The sequence below is a fragment of the Triturus cristatus genome, chromosome 4_1 (genome assembly GCF_964204655.1).
Source record: "Triturus cristatus chromosome 4_1, aTriCri1.1, whole genome shotgun sequence".
Classification (NCBI taxonomy): Eukaryota; Metazoa; Chordata; class Amphibia; order Caudata; family Salamandridae; genus Triturus; species Triturus cristatus.
Window position 1 is genome coordinate 1,061,830,262 of NC_140585.1, and position 7,084 is coordinate 1,061,837,345.

Consider the following 7,084-nt stretch of genomic DNA (forward strand, 5'->3'; position numbering starts at 1 on the left):
GGGGGCCTTGTTTGGTGGCTGCTGTCTGGCAAGCCACGCGGCTGTGGGAGCTGGGCTCCTGGTCACTTACTCAGGGCAAGTGGGGAAGTAGGTAGGTGTAGAGTTTTCACTGCCAGGGCCACTCGGGCGGCTGGGTGCAGAGGGCTTTTGAGCCTTCGGGCGCTCAATGGATTTCAATGGGAAATCTCTGGTTTGGAAAAAGACTGCAAGCTCGGGGACGAGGACTCTTCAGGTGCCACCACCACTTCGAGAGGTAAGTTGGGTAGTTGCAGGATAGGTAGGTACCCCAGGATTGGACACAGAGGGCCGTGGGGCGCCGGGTGCAGGGGTGCCTTTTGGTGTCGGAAAATCTTACCCTCTGTTGATCGCAGTTGGGGTGGCACACTGTTCTGAGGCTGCAGGCTTCTTCAGGAGTGTCGAGGGGGGTCCTTAGGTGTCGGACTCGGGGTCACAGTCGCCGTGGGGTCCTCCTCGTGGGTTTAGTTCACTCCGGCACCGGCAGGCTTGGCTGGTGCAGAGTGGGCTGGGATCGCGGTTCCGGGCTGCTGCCAGGGGTGAAGGGTAGGTTTTGAGTAGAGCCTCTACTCATGGGAGTCCCAGGGGATTAGAGTTCAAAGGTAGCCAGGTCCTCCGGGGTTTCTGAGGTTGCTGGCCACAAGAGATGCCGGGTTTGGAGCAGGAGCAGGTTCGAGGTCGACAGGCCGGTAGGGCTGGGGCTAAAGCAGTTGGTGTCTCCCTCTCCTTAGCAGCTGCAGGGCAGGTCTTCTTTTCTTCTTGCTCTTCTTGTAATTTCGGAATCTGGAATCTGGGGAAGGAAGGTTCAGGGTGCCCCTAAATACTAGATTTAGGAGCGTTACAGGTAGGTGAAGGGCAGGGTCCAATGGGTCCCCGTCCTGGGGTGGGTACACCCCCTATCCTGCCTCTCTCCTGTGGGAGGGGGGCAGTAGCCTAGTCCTGATAGGGTAGGGCTCCCCATCTTCAAGATGGCGAGAGCCCGGAGATGTGCTTCACCTCGCCTCCCCCACCTGAGGGGTGGGGTTGGCAGGCTGGCACATCCCCTGTCCTTATTTGGGGTTTCCGGCCAAAGCTTCCCGCCAGAGTGGGGGGTTGCTGGGGCCTGGGGAAGCTCACAGAGGCGGCATGCCTTTGAAGCTTCCCCCTGCCCATCCTGGGGGAGGAGATTTAGCACCTTGCCCAGGATGTGCATTGTTGCAGGACCAGGAGAGCAGGGGCTCTCCCACCCAGGGGTCCAGCAACATGCCTGCTGGGTGGCAGCCTAGGCAGCCTCAGAGCAGACGTGGATTCGTAGGTTAGGTTTCAGGGGGCACCTCTAAGATGCCCTCTGGGGTGCTGGTTACATTAAATCCCACACTGGCATCAGTGTGGGTTTAATGTGCTGAGAAGTTTGATCCCAAACTTCCCAGTCTGTAGTGTTGCCATTATGGTGCTGTGGAGCTCGTGTTTGACGAACTCTCAGCACCATGTACTCTTAAATGGCAGCACTGCACTTACAGGGCTCAGGAATTGACCTGGGCACTGTAGGGGCACAGGGCTTCTGCTCCTGTTCCCACACCATTGGCATAAGGCACCCAGCTAGAGGGGTGACTGATGTATGCCATGGCAGTGTAGGTGATGGGCATGGCACACAGGGATGTGTGCCATGTCGACTTTGTTTTGGTCTCGCACCCAAACACTCAGCCTGCAAAGGCAGTGTGTGTGTGTAAGGGTACAGATGGCACAAGGTGTCCTGCAGCTCTTAGAGTCTTTCCTTGGTCACAAAGCCCTGGGTACTTAGGGTACCATTTACTAGGGGCTGACATGTGGCCAGGGTTTGCCAATTTGGGTTTGGTTTGTTTTAGGGAAGGAACATAGGCCCTGGGCACCTGATTAGCAGGAGTCCAGGGCACACTCAGTCAAAGTACATTCAGCAATTCAGCAAAAATTGGGGGCATACCAGGCAAGAAAGATGGCACTTTTTCACAGCAAGGGACTCAACGTCTGAGCATACCCTGCCAACTTATGGCGAACAAAGCGGTACAAAAGGGGGTGGTGATGGTCGGAGCATCAGAACCAATCAAACACTCACACCCAGTCAACAGATATGGGTTTGATCCATCACTGTTCTTTAGCCCACTCTGCCACCCCAGTTCAGACATAGCCATATGCAAATCAGTCTGACCCTGTGCCTCATGGGAACAGTCTAGCTGGAACTGCCAAGCCATGCCTTCCCTGGACCGGAAACAAGCTTCCTAGGACTGGTTTCTGGCATTTCAGCTGTCATCAACCAGGCTTGCTTAAATCCAGTGGTAAAGTGAGCAAGGGACTCAACGTCTGAGCATACCCTGCCAACTTATGGCGAACAAAGCGGTACAAAAGGGGGTGGTGATGGACGGGGCATCAGAACCAATCAAACACTCACACCCAGTCAACAGATCTGGGTTTGATCCATCACCGTTCTTTAGCCCACTCTGGCACCCCAGTTCAGACATGGCCATATGCAAATCAGTCTGACCCTGTGCCTCATGGGAACAGTCCAGGCCGAACTACCAAGCCAAGCCTTCCCTGTTCCGGAAACAAGCTTCCTAGGACCGGTTTCTGGCATTTCAGCCGGCTTCAGCCAGGCTTGCTTGAATTCAGTGGCAAAGTGAGCAAGTGTGAGAAAGTGGCTCTGTATATACTGTTCCTTAATAGGTACAGGGTGTACAGAGTCCACAGACCTCAAGGGTTTAACAGAGGTTAAAGTTAGATATAACCTTACTCTCTAAAGTGGTAGCTTGGTCGAGCAGTAAGGCAGTATCAGAGGACAGTGTAAAGCATTTGTTGTACACACTCAGTCAGCAAATGGTTCCACACACTCAATAACTGAACTCTAGGCCAATGGTTTATATATAAAAAATATATGCTTGTTTTATTTTAGAACCAACACTTGGATTTAAAATATACTTTCTCGACAGAAGATGTTTCATATAAATACTTTTGTATATGCAATAGACTTTAGTAAACAGTTACAAGTAGTTGCAGTAGGCAACTCTATTTCTAAACACAACAATACATTGAGCTCAATGATAAATTAAAGTTATTTGCAACAGATTACTTTTTAGATTACTTTTGTAATTCCAGGACTGGATCCTAGATTCAGTCCTGGGTCAGTTCTCACAATCAAGTGATGAAAGTCGACTTAAGTACTGTAATGATTTTTAACTAATATTTAGCTATTTTAAAAGTCGACACTTCGAAAATATTTCAGAGAAAACAGTCAATGATTCCCTATGGAAGAAAATTCAGGTTATAGGTACAGTATGTTCTTGTTAATTTTGTAATCCAGTACTGGGTGCCTAACCTCAGTACTGGGACCTTTATCCAAAACAGGTAAGTAATTACGTTTTCAGATATTATACTATTTTTGAAGAATATTTCAAGATTGCAGAAATCAACACAGAAGAAATTTCACAGAAAAACAGTCAATGGTTTCCTATGGAAGAAAATTGAGTTAAGGGTAAGTACAGTTGTGGGTATTTTTCAGAGTCAGTGCTGGGCACCAAGATCCAGCACTGGGAGCTCACCTAAGAGCAGGTGAGTAAATTCGTTTTTGTCACTCGGCTGATTTTTGGTGAATATTTGAAGATTTGAACAGTCCACACTTAGAAGAAAATTCAGGAAAAAGCCAGTCAATGTTACCCTATGAGGAAAATAGAGTTTGCGGTTTAAGGTTAAGTACTCAACTGGCAGAGTTGAGATTCTGGGCACAGACTCAGGGGTCTCCCAGGGTCAGGTAGGTACAGTTGGTTCACCCTCAGCGGCTCTAGGGCGGCCGGGTGCAGAGAGAGTTAGGCCCAATGTTATCCTACGAGGGATAGGGGGGCCTTGTTTCGTGGCTGCTGTCTGGCAAGCCACGCGGCTGTGGGAGCTGGGCTCCTGGTCACTTACTCAGGGCAAGTGGGGTAGTAGGTAGGTGTAGAGTTTTCACTGCCAGGGCCACTCGGGCGGCTGGGTGCAGAGGGCTTTTGAGCCTTCGGGCGCTCAATGGATTTCAATGGGAAATCTCTGGTTTGGAAAAAGACTGCAAGCTCGGGGACGAGGACTCTTCAGGTTCCACCACCACTTCGAGAGGTAAGTTGGGTAGTTGCAGGATAGGTAGGTACCCCAGGATTGGACACAGAGGGCCGTGGGGCGCCGGGTGCAGGGGTGCCTTTTGGTGTCGGAAAATCTTACCCTCTGTTGATCGCAGTTGGGGTGGCACACTGTTCTGAGGCTGCAGGCTTCTTCAGGAGTGTCGAGGGGGGTCCTTAGGTGTCGGACTCGGGGTCACAGTCGCCATGGGGTCCTCCTCGTGGGTTTAGTTCACTCCGGCACCGGCAGGCTTGGCTGGTGCAGAGTGGGCTGGGATCGCGGTTCCGGGCTGCTGCCAGGGGTGAAGGGTAGGTTTTGAGTAGAGCCTCTACTCATGGGAGTCCCAGGGGATTAGAGTTCAAAGGTAGCCAGGTCCTCCGGGGTTTCTGAGGTTGCTGGCCACAAGAGATGCCGGGTTTGGAGCAGGAGCAGGTTCGAGGTCGACAGGCCGGTAGGGCTGGGGCTAAAGCAGTTGGTGTCTCCCTCTCCTTAGCAGCTGCAGGGCAATTCTTCTTTTCTTCTTGCTCTTCTTGTAATTTCGGAATCTGGAATCTGGGGAAGGAAGGTTCAGGGTGCCCCTAAATACTAGATTTAGGAGCGTTACAGGTAGGTGAAGGGCAGGGTCCAATGGGTCCCCGTCCTGGGGTGGGTACACCCCCTATCCTGCCTCTCTCCTGTGGGAGGGGGGCAGTAGCCTAGTCCTGATAGGGTAGGGCTCCCCATCTTCAAGATGGCGAGAGCCCGGAGATGTGCTTCACCTCGCCTCCCCCACCTGAGGGGTGGGGTTGGCAGGCTGGCACATCCCCTGTCCTTATTTGGGGTTTCCGGCCAAAGCTTCCCGCCAGAGTGGGGGGTTGCTGGGGCCTGGGGAAGCTCACAGAGGCGGCATGCCTTTGAAGCTTCCCCCTGCCCATCCTGGGGGAGGAGATTTAGCACCTTGCCCAGGATGTGCATTGTTGCAGGACTAGGAGAGCAGGGGCTCTCCCACCCAGGGGTCCAGCAACATGCCTGCTGGGTGGCAGCCTAGGCAGCCTCAGAGCAGACGTGGATTCGTAGGTTAGGTTTCAGGGGGCACCTCTAAGATGCCCTCTGGGGTGCTGGTTACATTAAATCCCACACTGGCATCAGTGTGGGTTTAATGTGCTGAGAAGTTTGATCCCAAACTTCCCAGTCTGTAGTGTTGCCATTATGGTGCTGTGGAGCTCGTGTTTGACGAACTCTCAGCACCATGTACTCTTAAATGGCAGCACTACACTTACAGGGCTCAGGAATTGACCTGGGCACTGTAGGGGCACGGGGCTTCTGCTCCTGTTCCCACACCATTGGCATAAGGCACCCAGCTAGAGGGGTGACTGATGTATGCCATGGCAGTGTAGGTGATGGGCATGGCACACAGGGATGTGTGCCATGTCGACTTTGTTTTGGTCTTGCACCCAAACACTCAGCCTGCAAAGGCAGTGTGTGTGTGTAAGGGTACAGATGGCACAAGGTGTGCTGCAGCTCTTAGAGTCTTTCCTTGGTCACAAAGCCCTGGGTACTTAGGGTACCATTTACTAGGGGCTGACATGTGGCCAGGGTTTGCCAATTTGGGTTTGGTTTGTTTTAGGGAAGGAACATAGGCCCTGGGCACCTGATTAGCAGGAGTCCAGGGCACACTCAGTCAAAGTACATTCAGCAATTCAGCAAAAATTGGGGGCATACCAGGCAAGAAAGATGGCACTTTTTCACAGCAAGGGACTCAACGTCTGAGCATACCCTGCCAACTTATGGCGAACAAAGCGGTACAAAAGGGGGTGGTGATGGTCGGAGCATCAGAACCAATCAAACACTCACACCCAGTCAACAGATCTGGGTTTGATCCATCACTGTTCTTTAGCCCACTCTGCCACCCCAGTTCAGACATAGCCATATGCAAATCAGTCTGACCCTGTGCCTCATGGGAACAGTCTAGCTCGAACTGCCAAGCCATGCCTTCCCTGGACCGGAAACAAGCTTCCTAGGACTGGTTTCTGGCATTTCAGCCGTCTTCAACCAGGCTTGCTTGAATCCAGCGGCAAAGTGAGCAAGGGACTGAATGTCTGAGCATACCCTGCCAACTTATGGCGAACAAAGCGGTACAAAAGGGGGTGGTGATGGACCGAACATCAGAACTAATCAATCACTCATACCCAGTCAACAGATCTGGGTTTGATCCATCACAGTCTTTATCCCACTCTCCAACCCCAGTTCGGACAAAGCCATATTCAAATCAGTCTGACCCTGTGCCTCATGGGAACAGTCAATCCCGAACTACCAAGCCATACCTTCCCTGGACCGGAAACAAGCTTCCTAAGACCAGTTTCTGGCATTGCAGACGCCTTCAGCCAAGCTTGCTTGAATCCAGTGGCAAAGTGAGCAAGGGACTCAACGTCTGAGCATACCCTGCCAACTTATGGCGAACAAAGCGGTACAAAAGGGGGTGGTGATGGACGGGGCATCAGAACCAATCAAACACTCACACCCAGTCAACAGATCTGGGTTTGATCCATCACCGTTCTTTAGCCCACTCTGGCACCCCAGTTCAGACATGGCCATATGCAAATCAGTCTGACCCTGTGCCTCATGGGAACAGTCCAGGCCGAACTGCCAAGCCAAGCCTTCCCTGTTCCGGAAACAAGCTTCCTAGGACCGGTTTCTGGCATTTCAGCCGGCTTCAGCCAGGCTTGCTTGAATTCAGTGGCAAAGTGAGCAAGTGTGAGAAAGTGGCTCTGTATATACTGTTCCTTAATAGGTACAGGGTGTACAGAGTCCACAGACCCCAAGGGTTTAACAGAGGTTAAAGTTAGATATAACCTTACTCTCTAAAGTGGTAGCTTGGTCGAGCAGTAAGGCAGTATCAGAGGACAGTGTAAAGCATTTGTTGTACACACTCAGCAAATGGTTCCACACACTCAATAACTGAACTCTAGGCCAATGGTTTATATATAAAAAATAT